Source organism: Oncorhynchus mykiss, chromosome 17 (assembly GCF_013265735.2).
Source record: "Oncorhynchus mykiss isolate Arlee chromosome 17, USDA_OmykA_1.1, whole genome shotgun sequence".
Classification (NCBI taxonomy): domain Eukaryota; kingdom Metazoa; phylum Chordata; class Actinopteri; order Salmoniformes; family Salmonidae; genus Oncorhynchus; species Oncorhynchus mykiss.
In genome coordinates, this window is record NC_048581.1 from 46,158,304 (window position 1) to 46,179,341 (window position 21,038).

General features: G+C 44.4%; 1 protein-coding gene across 3 annotated transcripts in view; it reads left to right on the forward strand.

Moving 5' to 3' along the window:
- The first annotated feature begins 6,174 nt into the window (after positions 1-6,174).
- The window catches only part of dlgap4b (discs, large (Drosophila) homolog-associated protein 4b), a 74,905-nt gene continuing 60,041 nt past the window's right edge, over positions 6,175-21,038 (forward strand). For all 3 annotated transcript variants that reach the window (XM_021568600.2, XM_036949984.1, XM_021568602.2), the window contains exon 1: positions 6,175-6,225. The gene's annotated coding sequence lies outside the window, so the exon portion shown is untranslated. The remainder of the gene's footprint in view (positions 6,226-21,038) is intronic.

Sequence of the window (21,038 nt, forward strand, 5' to 3'; positions counted from 1 at the left end):
AAAAGCGCACAGTTCTGTCAGACTCAGACACTAAACAGAAAAGAAGATCTCACAAAACCCAAAAGGAAAATGACAACTTCTATATGAACCCCAATCGGAGACACGATAGACAACTGCCTCTGATTGGGAACCACACTCGGCCAAAAACAAAGAAATAGAAAACATTGACTTTCCCACCCGAGTCACACCCTGACCTAACCAAACATAGAGAATAATAAGGATCTCTAAGGTCAGGGCGTGACAATAAGTCTCCAACTCAGTGATTTTTGCCATTCATTTCAGTCATTGGCAGCAGAGAACTGGAAGGAAAGGCGGCCAAAGTAGGAGTTTGCTTTGCGGATGACCAGTAAAATATAGCTGCTGGAGTGCGTGCTATTGTTGGGTGTTGCTATGGTGACCAGTGAGCTGAGATAAGGCGGAGCTTTACCTAGCAAAGACTTATAGATGACCTGGAGCCAGTGGGTTTAGCGACGAGTATGTAGCGAGGACCAGCCAACGAGAGCATACAGGTCACAGTGGTGGGTAGTATATGGGGCTTTGGTGACAAAACGGATGGCACTGTGATGGACTGCATCCAATTTGCTGAGTAGAGTGTTGGAGGCTATTTTGTAAATGACATCGCCAAAGCAAGGATCGGTAGGATAGTCAGTTTTACAAGGGTATGTTTGGCAGCATGAGTGAATGAGGCTTTGTTTCAAAATAGGACGCCGATTCTAGATTTAATTTTGGATTGGAGATGCTTAATGCGAGTCTGGAAGGAGAGTTTACAGTCTAGCCAGACACCTAGGTATTAATAGTTGTCCACATATTTTAAGTCAGAACCGTCCAGAGTAGTGATGCTAGTCGTGCAGGTGGGTGCGGGCAACGATCGGTTGAAGAGCATGCCTTTCATTTTACTAGCATTTAAGAGCAGTCGGAGGCCACGGAAGGACTGTTGTATGGTGTTGAAAGCTTGTTTGGAGGTTTGTTAACACAGTGTGGTGTCATCTGCGTAGAGGTGGATCAAAGAATCACCCGCAGCAAAAGCAACATTATTGATATATACAGAGAAAAGAGTCAGCCCGAGAATTGAACCATGTGGCACCCCCATTGAGACTGTCAGAGGTCCAGACAACAGGCCCTCCGATTTGACACGGAATGTGAGAAGTAGTTAGTGAACCAGGCGAGGCAGTCATTTGAGAAACTAAGGCTATTGAGTCTGCCGATAAGAATACGGTGATTGACAGAGTCGAAAGCCTTGGCCAAGTCGATGAAGACGGCTGCACATCTTTTATCGATGGTGGTTATGATATCGTTTCGGACCTTGAGCGTGGCTGAGGTGCACCCATGACCATCTCGGAAACAGGATTGCATAACGGAGGTAAGGTGGGATTCTAAATGGTTGGTGATCTGTTTGTACACTTGGCTTTCGAAGACTTTAGAAAGGCAGGGCAGGATGGATATAGGTCTGTAACAGTTTGAGTCTAGAGTGTCTCCCCCTTAGAAGAGGGGGATGACCGCGGCCGCTTTCCAATCTTTAGGAATTTCAGACGATACGAAAGAGAGGTTGAACAGACTAGTAATAGGGGTTGCAACAATGGCGGAGGATAATTTTAGGAAGAGAGGGTCCAGATTGTCTAGCCCAGTTGATTTGTTATTGTTGCTCAGTAAAGCCATTTACCGTTACTGAGGACTCCCACCCCAAACCCATGCTCACTCTGGAAAAGAAATGTATGCCCAAAAGTGAGTTGACATTCATTATACATTTCCTAAATTAAGAGCCTAATCAAAAAGTCCTTCACCCACTGATGCCTCAATTTGCTTACTAATGCTCTTATTTTCACACTCCACAGCCACAGGGTGTGTGTGTGTGTGTGTGTGTGTGTGTGTGTGTGTGTGTGTGTGTGTGTGTGTGTGTGTGTGTGTGTGTGTGTGTGTGTGTGTGTGTGTGTGTGTGTGTGTGTGTGTGTGTGTGTGTGTGTGTGTGTGTGTGTGTGTGTGTGTGTGCGTGTGTTGTGTGCATGGTTGTGCCTGTATTTTTTCAAATTAATCTGCAGTGGGCTAAAAGAAGTGAGTGAATTCTGTTCAACATTACTCCCCATGTTTCTACTTCAACCGCCATACTCCATAAACTGCCATTAATTTGTCTGCTTCCTCCAATTCAAGTCCACTTAGCCGACACTAATGCTATTCGTGTCTACTTAGCCGACACTAATGTATCGTGTCTAACATCCAATGGACCTCCTCTTTCTCCACAGCTAAAATAGATGATTTTCATGCCATCCTTAAATGGGTACAAAGTTTCTAACTGTAAGTGTGTAGGATGTACATCGTGGATGAATGAGAATGGATGACATCGTCAACCATCATCATTAACCATCATTATCTGATTTAATCCACTTGGAGCCGATGGCCGCGTTAATTCCTCAATTAACACATTTTCTGTGTTGGTTTGAAGAATCACAATGCTGCCACAAAGGGAATGATTTAATGATGATCAAAATGATCCTGTATTGTTACACTAAGTGCTTGAAATCGATAGAGGGCTAATGAGGATATTAAATTCACTCTGATAGAAATTGTGACAACCAGGTGTTTTGAAATAAATCAGACTGAAGGAAACGTCTGAGTGTGGAATGGAAACGGAAAAAGAAAGATTCCTCCAATGCACTTTTTCTTCAATTAATTGTTCAAGGGTACTTTCACACTTGCTTAGTTGTGGTAAATTAGCTGTGGTCAAAACCTGACAAGGAATGTAGTACCAAAACAGATTCATTTTAAAACAAAAAAAAGGTCAAAATGAGATTTCAGTACTTGTGCATACTGTGAAACACGACAGAAGTTGAGTCAGACACAGCGGCACTTCTCGTTAACACAAGCATTTTCTCCTCTCCAGCCAGTCTTTACTGCTGTGGTCTGTTTTCCCTCGGCTCAGTTAGCTCCGTCCTCTGACTCATCTGCTGTGACTTTCTCCTGCTGAGCCATCCAGCCCTGCTAAGGATGTCTAGGAACCCAGGAAAGGTGGGGGCGAGATGGGGCTGGGATACACAATATGATACGCACTGTATGGCTGGGGTTTTGGTGTTAGGGTTAGTTATTTAACCCTTATCTGACCAGGCATGTTAATCGGAACCAAGGGAAGGTGGGCAAGCTGAGGCTTGACTGGGATACACAGTATGAGACTTATGAATAGGGTTTGGACTTAGGTTTCCTTTTTTGACTACAGTATGTTGGTGTCTAGGAACCCGGGGAAATCAGGATCTGGGATATACAGTATGAGACTTACTGTATGGCTGGGGTTTTGTTGTTTAACCCTTATTTGACCAGGTACAGTATGTCGAAGTCTAGGAACCCTGGAAAGGTGGGGGTGAGATGGGGCTGGGTACACGTTATGAGACTTGATTTGGACTGGCAAGCTGCGGTGTTAAGGGATCATTGTTTAACCCTTGTTTGACCAGCTATAACACGTTGATATCTAGTAGGAACCCAGAAACGGTAGATGGGGTCTCTGATACAGGTTTGGGCTGGTATATACCTTTTAACTTTCTTTTTTTTTTACTTAACTATGTTGGACAGTTACAGTGTAATGTTCTGTAGACTAAGCTTGGGCTTGGTCAAGTTGGGGCTGGGGCTGGGGCTGGGGCTGGGGCTGGGGCTGGGGCTGGGGCTGGGGCTGGGTTGTGGGCCTTTAGACTGGGGTTGGAGCCAGTTGACTGGACATGGGTTAGCTTAGCAAAGGGAGTTCAGCTTGGACCATCGAATTATAGTGCCCCTCTCTGGTTGTTCTGGGACTATAGTCTGGAGTTTGGACATGGTTGGGCCCTGTTGGGGCTCCCTGATCCAGGCCCATAGTAGGTCCCAGCAAAGGCAGCTCTGGTGCACGGAGGGCTCATTTGGGCAGAGCTTACAGTGGCCTGAGGGCAGAGGCTAATGTTTCAACTACACAGGGGGAGCGTCCTCAGAGTGTCTCTCTCAGAGATGGCGTTTAGAGGGTGTGTGTATGTGATGTCGGAGGGTGTGTGCGTGCGTGCATGTGCGCTTGTACAAGGAGCATCAAGTGCTTCTCTACCCAAAAAAATCTAAGACAGACTCCAAAAGTCCGTGAGAGGGAGATGGAAGAAACGAAGCATAAAACATTTAATGCTTTTCCACATGAAGGAGGGGAAAATATGCTCTTCTATATGTGTTGTATAAGTGAGGTGAGAGTGAGGAAGGAGGAACAAAGCATCCGAGTTTTGAAGAAAGTGATGTTCTATGCAGTTTGAAGAACTCAGCCTGTTTCTCTTGATTTTCACAAGGCACATGCCGAAGTGGATGTGGGGAAGAGGGCAAGAGGCTCAAACCATGGACGTTTGCTGTCACTGTGGAAGGACTGGAAGTAGAAATCCTATAATTTGTATGAGGATGGAGAAAGGGGGCCACAAATCACCAAGCTCTGCCTGTAAAAAGTGAAAAGTGTCATAAATATACCATAAAAGTATTTGTTATCCCCTTGGCCCAGGAGATTCTTTCTCTCTCTATGGATGATGGCGTTTGACATGAATACACACTTGTCAGTTCAGGGTCAGTGAGCAGTGTATGGTGGTCAGAGTCTCGCACCCACGCATGCACATACACACACAAACACACACTAACTAAGGCTGCAGTGCCCTTACCTCCACTTCTATCCGCTGTGGCATATCCTTTGTGCATGGCTACACACACACACACACACACACACACACACACACACTAACACACACACACACTCTTGCATAATGTATAGGAACACACAGTACACCCAAAGTCCCGGTCAAGCCCAGGTGTGGAAGCACCCTGCTGCTGTTGTCATTTGGGTCTTGAGAGGAATCTGAGCCAGCAAAAACCATAACCCAATGCTTTGACAACCCCTAACAAACAAAAAAGTTGTTACGCAGCGGCTTTTAATATGGATGAGGATGGGAATGTTATTGAAATGTTGTGAAGCGAGTCGGTGCCTTTGTCCTCTATGCTGTCAGGTGCACAGAGGGAAGAAGATGAGTAGTAGACCAGGGAAGCACAGTTCGGTGCAGTACAAGGTGGAACCGCATCGCATGCCACTACTTTGGCTTGTTGACTTGGTCCTCCTGGGCAGAAGATGCCCCTAAAGGCCCGCACAGATGATTTCAGCAGTCTTACGCCACGATTTTGCCCGTCCCAGACAAAATATCCACGTTTTGGGCAAATTCTTCCGACGTAAATGATTGACGGACATATCGGTCTAGGTCTGCCGATGAAGTACCACTATGTGTGTTCATAGGCTCAGACAAGGTTCAGATAGTGTCAGATTTAGGCTTTATCGTGTAGTGTGGATGATGCTGCGAGCCCATCCCGGTTACTGACCAATAGGAACACAGCCGGCACTGACAATGCACGCGGTAATATGATTATTGTGAATAATTAGATGAATATAATAGTTTGATCTAAACATTCACATACTCTGCAAGAAGAACGATTTCCCTAAAAGTCTGGTTTAAAGGCACAAGATCGCCGATCAAAATAAGCGTTCTACCACGTTATTTTTGGGAAGCCTGTTTGATTCGGGGGTTTGGACATATGAAGTCCCTGTGTCAAAACTATTTCTAAGATGCATACTTTCAGTTTTTCCGAACTCACTTGGGAGGCTTGCAGTTGCTGGTGCTGGCATGTCAAATACACCGCTGCAGTTGACCTAGCCAACGTCGGCTGACGTAGCCTCGCAAGCCATTCACAGAATGTGACGGCAGAGCTGAAAGCGAATCGTTCAAATTTGTCCAGATTGATATCGGGATTGTGATTTGGTAACAGCGCACAGTGTGACATGTAATAATCGCTAAAGACTGAATCCAACATACAGTGTGGGAAGGCCTTAAGGACTGGTCTACGATCAGATTATATAGCTCAATGCTGGCTAAGAATTTGTGTGTGTGTGTGTGTGTGTGTGTGTGTGTGTGTGTGTGTGTGTGTGTGTGTATGTGTGTGTGTGTGTGTGTGTGTGTGTGTGTGTGTGTGTGTGTGTGTGTGTGTGTGTGTGTGTGTGTGTGTGTGTGTGTGTGTGTGTGTGTGTGTGTGTGTGTGTGTGTGTGTGTGTATGCGTTGTGTGTGTTAGTTACTCAGGGATTTGGCACAGCGTTTACCTGTTACATTGGTTATTCCCTTTACATTACTAAGCCTATCATTTTTATATGTTTCTTTGACAGGAAACTCCTTTCTATCGAGACCTTGGCTCCTGAAGAATGAGCAGCCAATGTAAGTCCCTGCGTTGAATAAATGGATGAATAAATTAATGAAATGAATGTCTTGATGGAAGATCATAGGAACACCGTTTCAAATGCAAATCAATAGAGTTAAAACACAGTCCAGTGTCAACATTTTCTGATTATTGGAGCTTTCTTTGCTTTGGTCATCCTCCATACGAGGAGAGAAAAGGCAGAGTATTCAAAATGGATGATCCGGGCTGCTTTCAAGGAGCGGCACTGCTTTCAGTCCTAACCTCTCGGGACTGTTTCCCTGTCCCTTGTAAGGAAGGGTTGTGATGCCAGTGTTCAAGGAAAATCAATCCCCTGTGCTAAGCTGCCACCTGAGAGTTGGGTTCCTGGGTATTCTGAGGTTCTCTTGAAATTTCAGTCTGTGTCATCAGAAGTTTTCAATCAAGCCTCAAATGAAAAGATCAAGGTCTGTAGTCATAAAGCGTCTCAGAGTAGGAGGGCTGATCTGGGATCAGGTCCTATCTCTCCTATTCATTTAATTCATCATGATCTGAAAGGCAATGATCTGATCCAAGACCAGCACTCCAGGAAGTACCCTGGTCTGAAAGTTGAAGTAATAATCAAATGAATGCTTCAGTGCCGGCTTAAATCCAACTTCAGGACTGCTTCATATTTTGTCAGTTTGATGTGGCCCTCCTACTGTATATGTGTGTGGTGCAAGGTTGCACGGCTGGGATGTGTACGTGGTCTGACGCAGCCTATGGTAGTTTGTGGTGTGTGTGTGTGTGTGTGTGTGTGTGTGTGTGTGTGTGTGTGTGTGTGTGTGTGTGTGTGTGTGTGTGTGTGTGTGTGTGTGTGTGTGTGTGTGTGTGTGTGTGTGTGTGTGTGTGGTGCAAATATTGAGTCTGGTTGGTGTCCGGGGACATAAGACCTGGGTCAAGTACCAATGATTTAAAATACTTCAAGTATTTGAATAGAATATTCCCAAAAGTGCAAACAATGTCCCCTTTGAATGCGGACCATCCTCAATCAAGCATACCTAAAGTATATAAAAGTGTTTGATATAATGGATGTGTATTTGACCCAGGTCTGATACAGAATTATGTACTCAGCTATCAAAAGAAAACATTGAATCCATCTCCCCTCACCCCTGTATCAATTTCTGGTCGGGACTTTGCCTTTCCACTCCACTGCTTTTCACACTCAGATGCTGCTGCATCCACAACATATTCAATGCGTCACTCTTCTCTTGCTCCATCTCTCCCTCACGGACGACCATGTTGGTCTCTCTTTGATGTTTAAGCTGATCAATGCTTCATGCTCCCGCATGTACACACGCACACAAATACATACACACGTATACATACACACGCACACAAGCAAGCACACACACACACACACACACACACACACACACACACACACACACATGGCCATCTCATGCTGCTGGGTTGCCCCCCTGCTAGCCATGTTGCTGTAGTAAGGGGATAAGAAGAGGCTTTAATCGCACATTACCTCTGAGGCCGACCCATATCCATCCTTCTATCCAGTCAGTCAGTCAATGTGTCTTTCCGTTTATCTGAGTCTTTCTATCTCTCTGTCCATTTGACCGTATGTGTGTTTGTCTGCCACATTCTACAGTATATAGTGCTTCTACACCTGCATTGCTTGCTGTTTGGGTTTTTTTCGTCTGGGTTTCTGTACAGCACTTTTTTGTGACATCAGCTGATGTAAGATGGGCTTTATAAATCAATTTGATTGATTGGTAGTATTTTTGTTGCTGTGTGTGTGCCTGGTCTGTCTGTGTCCGTCTTATGTAACCCCCCCCCCCCCCCGCCCCCCTCCTCCAACTTGAGGCCCTGTTCCAATCCTTTCAAATGCATCCTTCCTGTTTTCCTTCCTTGAAGAGATCTAACATGCCTCAATCACTGAAAGCGAGAGTTCCACTGCTTTCACCAATCCAGTCATTACTGATCCCTTGATTACTTTCGTTAAATGAGCAAGGATGGGTGGGTGGATGGACGGATGCATATTCGTAGTAATTGAATGCGGCCTTAATATAAAAACAGCTCTGCAAATGAGGATGGAAGTGAGGAAGGGAGGATTGGAAAGAGAATGATGTGATTGATGTATTTGACTGTCCCCACTGTCGCAACCGGGGAAGTAGGCAATTTCCTTGAATCAGAGCGCAGAACTTCTCTTTCTTCCCCTTTCAATCGCTCCAAATTCTCCTCCCTCCCTCCTCTCGCTCTCTCGCCTCTTTTTCTTCATTATGGTATCATTCTTTCCATAAAAAACAACAACAAACAAACAACACATTTGTACCTCAACTGCCATACACTGAGTAACATTAAGATGTTTGATATACTCAGTGTACGTGTAGACAATGCTAACTAGCTCACACTGCAGGACATTTAGTCCATCGCCTAAACCAAACATAAACCATAGCCTAGCTTAGCATAGCATCCTTAATGTCATCCTTTTATGACAAAGCTTGAAGAACCTGCTCTTTCATAGACTGACAAGGTGAAAGCTACAATCCCTTATTGATGTCACTTGTTAAATCCACTTCAATCAGTGTAGATGAAGGGGAGGAGACAGGTTAAAGAAGGATTTATTTAAGCCTTGAGACAATTGAAACTTGGATTGTGTATATACAGTTGAAGTTGGAAGTTTACATACACCTTAGCCAAATACATTTAAACTCCGTTTTTCACAATTCCTAACATTTAATCCTAGTAAATTTTCCCTGTCTTAGGTCAGTTAGGATCGCCACTTTATTTTAAGAATGTGAAATGTCAGAATAAAAGTAGAGAGAATGATTTATTTCACATTTAATTTTTTTCATCACATTCCCAGTGGGTCAGGAGTTTACATACACTCAATTAGTACTTGGTGGCATTGCCTTTAAATTGTTTCACTTCGGTCAAACTTTTCGGGTAGCCTTCCAAGAGCTTCCCACAATAAGTTGGGTGAATTTTGGCCCGTTTCTCATGACAGAGTTGGTGTAACTGAGTCAGGTTTGTAGGCCTCCTTGCTAACAGGCGCTTTTTCAGTTCTGCCCACAAATGTTCTATAGGATTGAGGTCAGGGCTTTGTGATGGCCACTCCAATACCTTGACTTTGTTGTCCTTAAGGCATTTAGCCACAACTTTGGAAGTATGCTTGGGGTCATTGTCCATTTGGAAGACCAATTTTCGACTAAGATTTAACTTCCTGAATGATGTCTTGAGATGTTGCTTTAATATATCCACATCATTTTGATTCCTCATGATGCCATCTATTTTGTGAAGTGCACCAGTCCCTCCTGCAGCAAAGCACCCACACAACATGATGCTGCCACTCCAGTGCTCCACGGTTGGGATGGTGTTCTTCAGCTTGCAAGCCTCCCCCTTTTTCCTGCAAATATAACGATGGTCATTTTGGCCAAACAGTTCTATTTTTGTTTCATCAGACCAGAGGACATTTTCCAAAGTCTGGATTTTTTTATGCCGGTTATGGAGCAGCAGCTTCTTCCTTGCTGAGCGGCCTTTCAGGTTATTTCGATATAGGACTCGTTTTACTGTGGATATAGAGAATTTTGTACATGTTTCCTCCAGAATCTTCACAAGGTCCGTTGCGGTTGTTCTGGGATTGATGTGCACTTTTCACATCAAAGTACGTTTATCTCTAGGAGACAGAACGTGTCTCCTTCCTGAGCGGTATGACGGCTGCGTCGTCCCATGGTGTTTATACTTGCGTACTATTGTTTTTTACTCCCAAGGATGAACCAGACTTGTGGAGGTCTACAATTCTTGGATGATTTCTTTTGATTTTCCCATGATGTCAAGCAAAGACGTGTTGAGTTTAAAGGTATACCTTGAAATATATCCATAGGTACACCTCCAATTGACTCAAATTATGTCAATTAGCCTATCAGAAGCTTCTAAAGCAATGACATCATTTTCTGGAATTTTCCAAACTGTTTGAAGGCACAGTCAAGTTAGTGTATGTAAACCTCTGACCCACTGGAATTGTGATACAGTGAATAAGTGAAATAATCTGTCTATTAACAATTGTTGGAAAAATGACTTGTGTCATGCACAAAGTAGATGTCCTAACTGACTTGCCAAAACTATAGTTTGTTAACAAGAAATTTGTGGAGTGGTTAAAAAATGAGTTTTAATGACAACCTAAGTGTATGCAAACTTCCGACTTCAACTGTATGCACTCAGTGTAGACACAGGCACTCAGTGTATATATACCTTCACCCCCCACTCGCTTGCTTGGCGGCAATTGCCGTCATTGCCATGGTAATGGCTCATCCCATCTGAAGTGTTGACAGGTTGACAGAAGATCATTAGGTTACTATGCTGCCCTACCAAGCAAAAAGGCAGTAACTGCTCATAGCGTGGAAATGAGAGAAATGACCTTTATTTACCTTGGTTTCACGGTAACTTTATGCAGTTAATGCTAAGATGACCCCCATTTTCTCCAAAACACAATACAATAGAGGCAGGATATTTGTCCACGTGATTAAGCATGTATTTAATGTTGCAGCAGTTACATTAACTCATTTTTGACCAAATGAGCAGTTACTGCCTTTTTGCTTGGTAGGGCAGTATGGTGATGTCACAGGGGGATTGATACACTGACTGACCAAGTTCTCTGAGAGGACAGGGGACCCTGAACTTGTGTCCTCTGTTCACACTACTGTCACTGCTGTCACACTGCCAGCCCATTGAAATAGCACAAACAAGAAACACAGAACGTGACCTCTGACCCGCCTGTCAAAACAGGAAGTTCCTGTGGAAGGTCAAGGTTATGCGAACAGGTCAGAATGGCCACCATGACCCCTGGATGCTGTGGATTGGCTAAGCATTTGTGACCGGCTCAATTCGATCTTATGCAGCAAAATTTGAAATTGCGTTTTTTAATTGGATAAAAGTAGACACTCAGAGCTAGAAAATAGTATATCATACACTGCAGTTGAGGAACAATGGGAAAGTAATTCTGCTTTGATAGTTGATAAACTTCTAACCTCACTTTTGAGAAAATGGCGCTTGAATGTTTGGTACAACTACTGGAGAGCTCTTCTTTGTCTACACCCATTCAGCATCATTCACACCCTCTTAAGCTTTAGCCCCACCCATCTCTTTAAGGATTCACATGTGAGGCCATGTACTAAACAACCAAAGATTTCAAGACTGATGGCTGGTTTATATTACAGGTGTGTTCGTAATCTCAAGTGCTAGAGTGAGTCTGGGTGTTCGGAAATTCAGAGCGCTGTCAGATTGTCCGTTCGTATATTCAGAGCATCAAACTGGACGCTCTGGCCGATGAGTAGGGTTGATCCGAGCATTCTGACCTCACAAAAGGAGTCAAGCACCCAAGCTAACTGGCTAACATTGGCTAGCTTGCTAGCTAGTTCCAGACACAAATGTGAGAACAGCTCACTTTGACAATGTTACTCGCCCTAGTAGAGATGGTTAGGCTGTTTTTATTTTATCCAGAGCGTTGGTGACTGCAACTGTCCTGCTGGCAACAATTGAATTACATTGTTTCCCCAATGTTTTCTGACACCAGCCACATTCAACGGGTGTTGAGCGTTCGTACATTTGTGCGTTTTTCTCCACTCTGGCACAGTCAGACGAGAATGCTCTGAAATCGGAGTAGATAACCAGAGCAAATTTACCAGCTACGCCAATCGACAGTTGTCGCAGTGATATCATGAACATGCTTCTCCCTCTCTGTCGCGGATGCCATCATTGCCCTGAGTTTGAAGATGCAATTCAGGGACAGGTGTTTTATACAACAGCCTTCTGTGTGTTCTCTTTTCGACTCCGTCTGCATATTAGCAATCAAACGGCAGGATTTTCTCCATCTCCTTAGCTATCATACTCTAATTCCACTGATTTCAAGACTCGGTCCTCCAGAAAGTGGAGAGCAACACTTATGCAGTTCTACTACGTCATATCTTTCCAAAAATCTGCGTTACAAAGGATTAACTACAGATACTGACCAGTTCATGTTATCGACAGAAGCGCGTTACATGGCAGACCAATCCAAACTGGCAGACCAAGCCAGTTAATGGACAGAGAAACTGCTCTAGTGTGAGTGCTTAGTGTTGATTATTTGGATTGTTGGACTAGGTGTAATGGAATGGTCTTAATTTAATAATGTGCACAAGATGGGGGGTTATAGCGTAGAGTGATGCTGTTTTATAATACAAGGGATGTTTTAGCCTTCTGCCTGGGTCTTTCTGGTGTGTGCGTGTGCGTGTGCGTACATGCATGTTTGCAAGTGCATGCATGCGTGTGTGTGTGTGTGTGTGTGCGTGCGTGCGTGCGTGTGTGTGTGTGTGTGCGTGCGTGCGTGTGTGTGTGTGTGTGCGTGCGTGCGTGTGCGTGTGTGTGTGTGTGCACACGTGCATGTGTCTCGCATCTCTGTATGTCGGTTTGTATTAGAGTTTCTTATCTGCCCTGGATCTAGAGATAGCAGACCCAGCTGTAGCCTAGAACACCCAGCTCTACTGCTCTGCTCTGTGCGCATGGTACTCTGGGATAGCTGCCCATGTCCGTTTTATTCCCTGCTATATAAATACCCACTGTGCAACACTCACACACACACACACACAATCATGCTAAAAGTAAAGTAGTACAAGACAACCTCATAACGTTTCTCCAAATTGTTTACTGCAGCATACATCAGGGTAGCCTCATTTTCTAAAGGGAAGCTCTGTTGAAACAGGGTTAAAGAAATGTGGCGTGAGTTCCATTCTGACCGTTATGACTTTACCCTCCTGAATCTGAGTGGAATGGTTCGTTCTGGTGGAAGTGTCCTGATGATAGGGTGATCCATCCTGTTGCTCTCACCTCTCCGATCCATCTCAGATCTACAAGGGGAAGTCAACAAGGGCATATGGGAAGGAAGGGTGCATGTTTTCAGAGTGGAACCTAGCCCTGGCATCTGTATGTTGTCACTGATGAAAAGGTAAACAAACGTGAAATTGAATGGCTAAATCGGCCCTGGGCTAACAATTCATTTAAAGCTAAGAGTTTAGCTAGAGGCTCTGTTGTGGCTAATATCCTGCAATATCTCTGAAATTCAGAATATGAGCTATAGACAGTGTTAGTTAAATACCATTTCTTTAAAACTATGCAAAACGTGCTTATGTATATGCCGTGCCATGAGGCAAAGGACTATCCACCACCAATGTACTTATATTATACTACTTTCAAATGATCATTAATTCCATTGCTGTACATTTCTCTACCTTCCGAAAACAGAGGAATTCCATTTCGCACGGCCACGCTAACTACTGAAATTAGATCATAACTCAGTATCCGTGTTCGCCTCTTAACTTTTAAAATGACAACTTTTGAAGGGCAAGGAACATACTCCAATCCGTCCCCGCCTTTGCTGGTGAAGTAGTGTGTGTGTGTGTGTGTGTGTGTGTGTGTGTGTGTGTGTGTGTGTGTGTGTGTGTGTGTGTGTGTGTGTGTGTGTGTGTGTGTGTGTGTGTGTGTGTGTCATGGTCTTTAGAGATTGGCTGAAATGAGTGGGCCACCAAGACTGGTAAATTTATAGATGTGAAACTAGGCCAGAGCCCAGAACTGACGGCATACAGCCTAATGTAATTAGGAGCTACTGGTGCTTCACACATACACACACACACATTTGATTAAATACACAATCTCAGGAACATATACACACAATCTTGTACAGCTAACTTTGTGGGGGAACACAATTCACTTCCATTCAAAATCAAATTTAACCCTGAACCTAACCCTAGTTCCTTACCCTAACCCTTAACGTAATTCTAACCCTAACACTAATTCTAACCTTAACCTTAAACCCCCTAGCAATAGCATTTGACCTTCATATTTCTGTTTGTTTGCTATTCTTGTGGGGACTTCTGGTCCCCACAAGAATAGTTCATAGTTACTCCACCAATGTTTCTCTTATTTTATTTCTCATTCCTTCATTTCTTCTTACTCGTCATTGATTTCTCCCTTGTTCTCTATTTATTCCTCTTCCCTCTCACCGTATCTCTCCATCTCTTCCTCCATATTTTCCTCCCTCCTCCTTTCTCGCTCACTGTATCTCTCCATCTCATCCTCGATATCTTCCTCCCTCTCTTCCTCTTCCTGCTCACCGTATCTCTCCATCTCATCCTTCATATCTTCCTCCCTCTCTTCCTTTCTCACTCACCGCATCTCTCCATCTCTTCCTCTATATCTTCCTCCCTCTCTCTCCCTTTCTCAACCCCTCTTTCATTTTAGATCACGTTTTTCGCATTTCGCATTTCCCTTCAGATTGTTTTCATTCAACACAGCACCTCTTGTTTACTCCTCTCTGCCCCTCCCTCCCTCCCTCCCTCCCTCCCTCCCTCCCTCCCTCCCTCCCTCCCTCCCTCCCTCCCTCCCTCCCCCTCTCTCCCTCCCCCCCTCCCTCCCTCCCCCTCTCTCCCTCCCCCCCCTCTCTCTCTCCTCCCTACCCTCTCTCCCTCCTCTTCTCTATCCCTCCCTCACTCCCTTCTATCTCTCTCTTCCTCCTCCCTCCTCTCTCTCTCCCTCATCCTTCTCCTCTCTCTCCCTCCTCCCCTCTCTCCCTCCTCCTTCTCCTCTCTCTCCCTCCTCCCTCCCCTCTTTGTCACTCCTCCTTCCCTCTCTCTCTCCCTCACTCATATCTCCCTTCTCTCTCCTTCCTCCTTCCCTCTCTCTCCCTCCCTCCTCCCTCCCTTCTCTCTCTCCCTCCTCCATCCTCTCTCCCTCCTCCTTCTCCTCTCCCTCTCTCCCTTCTCCCTTCTCTCTCCCTCCTCCTTTTCCTCTCACTCCCTCCTCTCTCCCTCCCTCCCTTCTCTCTCTCTCCCTCCCCTTCCTCCCTCCCCCTCTCTCACTCCTCCTCCTCTCTCTCCCTCCTCCTTCACCTCTCTTGCCCCCCTCCCTCCTCTCTTCCTCTATATCTTCCTCCCTCTCTCTCCCTTTCTCAACCCCTCTTTCATTTTAGATCACGTTTTTCGCATTTCGCATTTCCCTTCAGATTGTTTTCATTCAACACAGCACCTCTTGTTTACTCCTCTCTGCCCCCCCTCCCTCCCTCCCTCCCTCCCTCCCTCCCTCCCTCCCTCCCTCCCCCTCTCTCCCTCCCCCTCTCTCTCTCTCTCTCTCTCTCTCTCTCTCCTCCCTACCCTCTCTCCCTCCTCTTCTCTATCCCTCCCTCACTCCCTTCTATCTCTCTCTTCCTCCTCCCTCCTCTCTCTCTCCCTCATCCTTCTCCTCTCTCTCCCTCCTCCCCTCTCTCCCTCCTCCTTCTCCTCTCTCTCCCTCCTCCCTCCCCTCTTTGTCACTCCTCCTTCCCTCTCTCTCTCCCTCACTCATATCTCCCTTCTCTCTCTCCTCGAACCCTCTCTCTCCCTCCACCTTCTCCTATCTCTTTCTCACTTCCTTTCTCTCTCCTTCCTCCTTCCCTCTCTCTCCCTCCCTCCTCCCTCCCTTCTCTCTCTCCCTCCTCTCTCCCTCCCTCCCTTCTCTCTCTCTCCCTCCCCTTCCTCCCTCCCCCTCTCTCCCTCCTCCTCCTCTCTCTCCCTCCTCCTTCACCTCTCTTGCCCCCCTCCCTTCTCTCTTTCTCTCTCTCTCCCTCCTCCTTCTCCTCTCTCTCCCCCCTCTCTCCCTCCTCCTTCTCCTGTCTCTCCCCCTGCCTTCTCTCTCTCCCTCCTCCCTGCCCTCTCTCTCTCTCTCTCTCTCTCTCTCTCCCTCCTCTCTCTCTCCCTCCTCCTTCCCCTCTCTCCCCTGCCTGCCTCTCTCTCATTCTCCCTCCCTCCCTCTCTCTTCCACACACACGCACACACACACACACACACACACACACACATCCCCCTCTCACACCCCTGTCCTCTAAGCCAGTGGAGCAGATGGGGCTCAGGGCTCCATGACTGAGATATGTTCTGACAAAGTACACATCTTCCACACAGCGCTTCTCAGATGTGGCTATACCTTCCCCGCTGTGAGGTAACCCGCCCTCAGGCTCCCATGCAGTCTGGATCTGGCAACCTGGAGGTTCCAACTTTGCTATTGGCTTTAGATGACCAGCTTGGCTCAGGGTTTGAGTTTGGGATTTACCTGTTTGAGGACATACACTGAGTGTACAAAACATTAAGAACACCTTCCTAATATTGAGTTGCATCCCCTTTTGCTCTCAGAACAGCCTCAATTCATTGGGGAATTTACTCTGCAAGGTGTTGAAAGCATTCCACAGGGATTCTGGCCCATGTTGACTCCAATGCTTCCCACAATTGTGTCAAGTTGGCTGGATGTCCTTTGGGTGGTGGACCATTCTTGATATACACAGCACACTGTTGAGTGTGAAAAATCCAGCAGCGTTGCAGTTCTTGACACATTCAAACCGGTGCACCTGGCACATACTACCAGACCCCATTCAAAGGCACTTAAATATTTTGTCTTGCCCATTCACCTTTGAATGGTACACACACACAATCCCTGTTTCAATTGTCTCCTGGTTTAAAAATACTTCTTTAACCTGTCTCGTCCCCTTCATCTACACTGATTGATTTGGATTTAACAAGTGACATCCATAAGGTAATAATAGCTTTCACCTTTATTCACCTGGTAATTCTATGTCATGGAAAGAGTCTATGGTGAGTCTATGTCATGTTCCTAATGTTTTGTACGCTCAGTGTAGGTTCGACCCTGTAAAACCACACATTTCACTGCACCTATCGGTGTACATGTAAATCTATGTGGTGCGTGCTTCCTTGTAGCTAAGCAGACACGATGTTGGAAGACTGGACTACACAACTGAATCACGGATTATTCAAGTATCCACAGGATTTTCAGATATCTCAATGTCTCAGTGTCAAATGTTATTTGTATAGAGCTTGTACGTTTAGCCTTCTGAGTGGGGACCTTGTCGATAGTAGTTGGTATGAAAGCATGTGGCTGCCCATATTCATGTTCAAACTCTAATTGGGTAATGACAAATCAATAACACAGGTTTTCTGACAGATATATGCTTCCATAATTGGAGATGTGGGTGTTATGTCTCCTGTGGGTCGTTATTTAGTCCTGAGACTAAATGAGACACCAATGCCAACCGTATCCTTGAACAAAATGAATATTTCCCCACGAGGCTTATTAGATCCAACAGCTTTCACCTGAGAGACTCTTCAAGGTTTTTAACCTTGGAGTTTATCACCTCTTAAAACCAAGCAGTAAAACAACCAAGTCCAGATGGCCATTGTGAACAAAGCAGTCCCACAAGCAATAATGACGCATTTTACGCCGGTGTTATTGCATTAAAAAACTACATTGCCAGGCAACCGTTGTAAATAAGAATTTGCTCTTAATTGACTCGTCTGGATAAAGGTTAAATAAAAAATCAAAGGAATTGTATTGTATTCCACGTATTAAAACTGTGTATTATGATTGGCCACCGGGTAGAAGTTGCCGTACAGTACAGATCTAGGATCAGCTTACCTGCGCCAAATCCTAACCTTATCCAATAGGAAGAAAAAACACACAAATGCAAAACCTGACCTTTCCAGTGGCAAATTCACCTTACTCATGAATGCATGGAGTCAGTGTTTTTTGTATTGGATAATGGCACCCCCTAATGGTTAGAAGGGCACACTATGTATATGGTTGTGGATGGAAATGTGGTCAGGTCAGGGATTGGACACCATGCCAAACTTGCCCTTTCCATTGGACTATGAGCAGATGGCAGCTCCCCTGTGCACGAGGCAGGGAGAATCTCTTCCAATAAGCCGGTAGCAGCGCATGTCTTTGAAGCGGCTATCGGTAACTGCATAGTGATGTTTCCTGCTCTACCCCCCTTTTTATCTGTTCTGTCCTCCTCTTGAAATCGCCTCTTCCTTCTCTCTCTCGTTAAAGATATGTTATGGCTATAATGGCAATGGGGTAATATCTATACCATGGTGCTGTGATCCAGGGTAGTATAACGTTTGCAGAAGTAGCCCGGTCTAATGGGGTGTTATTTCCGACCACAAGTTTCTCCACAATGAAAAGTAACTTGACACCTCACATTGACCTGGCTGCTTTATGAATCACTACAGTGCGAAGCAGCTAGACCCCAACTCAATCCTTCCACCAAATGGAGAAAGAGCTGAATTAAATGGTCTCCTACATCCGCCTCTGCTTTCATCTTTTCAACCACATGGGCTCATTCAATAATAGAACGCGATGTATTATAGTAACAGAAAACACTGCATGCAAAAATAAATATATAAAAGGAGAGCGCAAGAAACTGTCGTCTCAGGCCGAGCCCTTCTCAAAAAGAGGGAAGAGTACATACTCCTCGACACGCAGCGGGGCGTTAATCAATCAATCCCAATGTATTTGTTCCGCTTTAAATGTTTCACCCGGACTCGATCCGCCCAGCCTCTTCTGGCTTTCTGGGTTGTTCAGAGTATATCATCATCGCCATCTAGGCCAATGCAAGGCAGAGCAATAAGCAAGGCAAATCCCTTAAAAAGACCTAACCCAAGTCTATTCCAAAAAGAGGGCTACTCAGAGTAGACTAACTAGGCCAATGACGCAGTATGTGAAGTTATATTGGAAGTGACCTAAATATAATTAAAAGGAGTCTTTCTGATCACGTACTGCATATTGACTCCATTAAATATTCAGAAATGTGTGTGTGTGTGTGTATCTTCACTGGCTGTCTGCACATTGACATTATTCGGGACTTAATCAGTGGTGTAGAGGTTCCTGGAGAAGTGGGTAAATTCAAATTTTGCTAAAACAAAAATCCCACACGGGACCCTGTGTGATTAATGGCATGACAAACAGTGACATACACTCTGAACTAACTAAAAATGATTAATCTCATATTGGGTTTTTCACAGTCAGGCCAATCCAAGCTTTACCGTGGCAGTATGCTAATAGTAGGCCTACTATTTAAATGAGGCTGTCAACTGAGTCAAAAATTCCCAGGTTTCAGATTTGATTTCTTTCTTTCAGGTGTTTGCCCTCAAAGTCACATTTTTTTTAAAATAGAAAAACACACACATCGGATGTTATGAAGTCCACGACAACGCTTAAACCACATCAAGAGACTGCTCTTGAGGTTTGAGAAACGTTGAATACATTTCAACTTTTCGAGTGTAGTTACCCTTTTAATTAAACGGTGCAGGCACCTAGTACTGTTGTTTGGTTAGGGGTGTTTCTGGAGTGCACATGAGATGCCGGTTTGCAAAACAAATGGCCACTGGACTGATGTAATAATCGTGATATCATTCTGCCAGGTAGGCATAGACTGATTTGTAGCTAGTTAACATTGAATTTGAGAAGGTGTTTGGGAAAGCCGTTCAATTGACCAGAAGACGGTTGGTCCTTTCATTAGCATCGCTATATTTGTTCTGTTCCCTAATTGTTTGAAACCTGGACGTTTTATTTAATATTGTGAGGTCTTACCTTACTTGAAAGTAGAATATATCCAACATCCCACCATAGAAACATTGAAGAAATTATTATTTATTTCTTCATTTAAAAAAAAAATATGTACTTTTATTTTCTCGGGAGTCATACTGAGACCATGCTAATTTTTACAGATTAATTACATAAATTACAGTAAATATACACATCAAAATATGAATCCAAAATGAAAGCAGAATGAAAAACACGGTCATAAAAAAAACACATTCACCAGTAATATAGTCCTCAATCAGCTTCCTGAATTTAAATTAGAGGCACTAACACATCAAATGTAAGAACATGTTGACGGCTGTTCCAGAAATAAGGTGCAACAAAACTAAAAGCTGATTTACCTAACTCATTAGAGACCAAAGGACACAGTTGGCCATCTCTGTGACCGGGTGTGGAAACTCGTATGTCTAAAGTTTAGTAATGATGTTAGGTACAGTGTGACTTTTTGTAAAAGGGCTTTATAAATAAAAACATAGCAATGTATCAAAACCTACGTGATATCAAAGAGGGCCAACCAACTGTCTGTGCCAGAATGCAGTGATGAGTACTTAAATTCTTGCCTGTAATAAAGCGCAGTGCTCCATGATAAACTGCATCTATTGGCTTTAAGGAAGTGGCAGCTGCTTTCATATAGATGTTGTTGCCATAGTCTAGGACCAATAGGAACGTCAACTGAATAATCGGCATTCTATTATGTAGCGAGAGTGTCACGCCCTGACCGTAGTTATCTTAGTTTTCAATATTATTTGGTTTGGTCAGGGTGTGATAAGGGTGGTGTGTTTGGTTTTTGTATTGTCTAGGGGTTATTGTATGTCTAGGGTTTTTTGTATGTCTAGGTTGTTTTTGTATGTCTAGGGTTTTTTGTATGTCTAGGGTTTTTTGTATGTCTAGGGGTTTTGTATGTCTAGGGGTTTCTCTATCCTAGGGGTTTATATGTGGTTGCCTAGATTGGTTCTCAATCAGAGGCCGCTGTTTATCTTTGTCTCTGATTGGGAACAATATTTAGGTAGCCGTATTCTTTGGTTTATCTGTGGGTTATTGTCTATGTGTTGTTGCCTGTGTCCTCACTCAGTTAATATAGCGTCACGTTCGTTTTGTTAGTTTGTTTAAGTGTTCTTCATTTGAATTAAAAGTAAGAATGTATTCATCTCACGCTGCGCCTTGGTCTCATCGTTACAACAAACGGGACAGAGAGGCAGGACCAATTTCTATAGAAGAAGCCCATTTTTACTCACAGCTTCTTAACTAACTCATCAATATGCTTTTTAATAGACAGATTTTCATCTATCCAGATGCCCAGATATGTGTAAGCAGGGACACGATCAATAAGGACACCATCCAAAGTACATACAGTGCCTTCGTATTCAGCCCCCTTGATTTTTTAAACGTTAGCTTTATTTTAAAATTG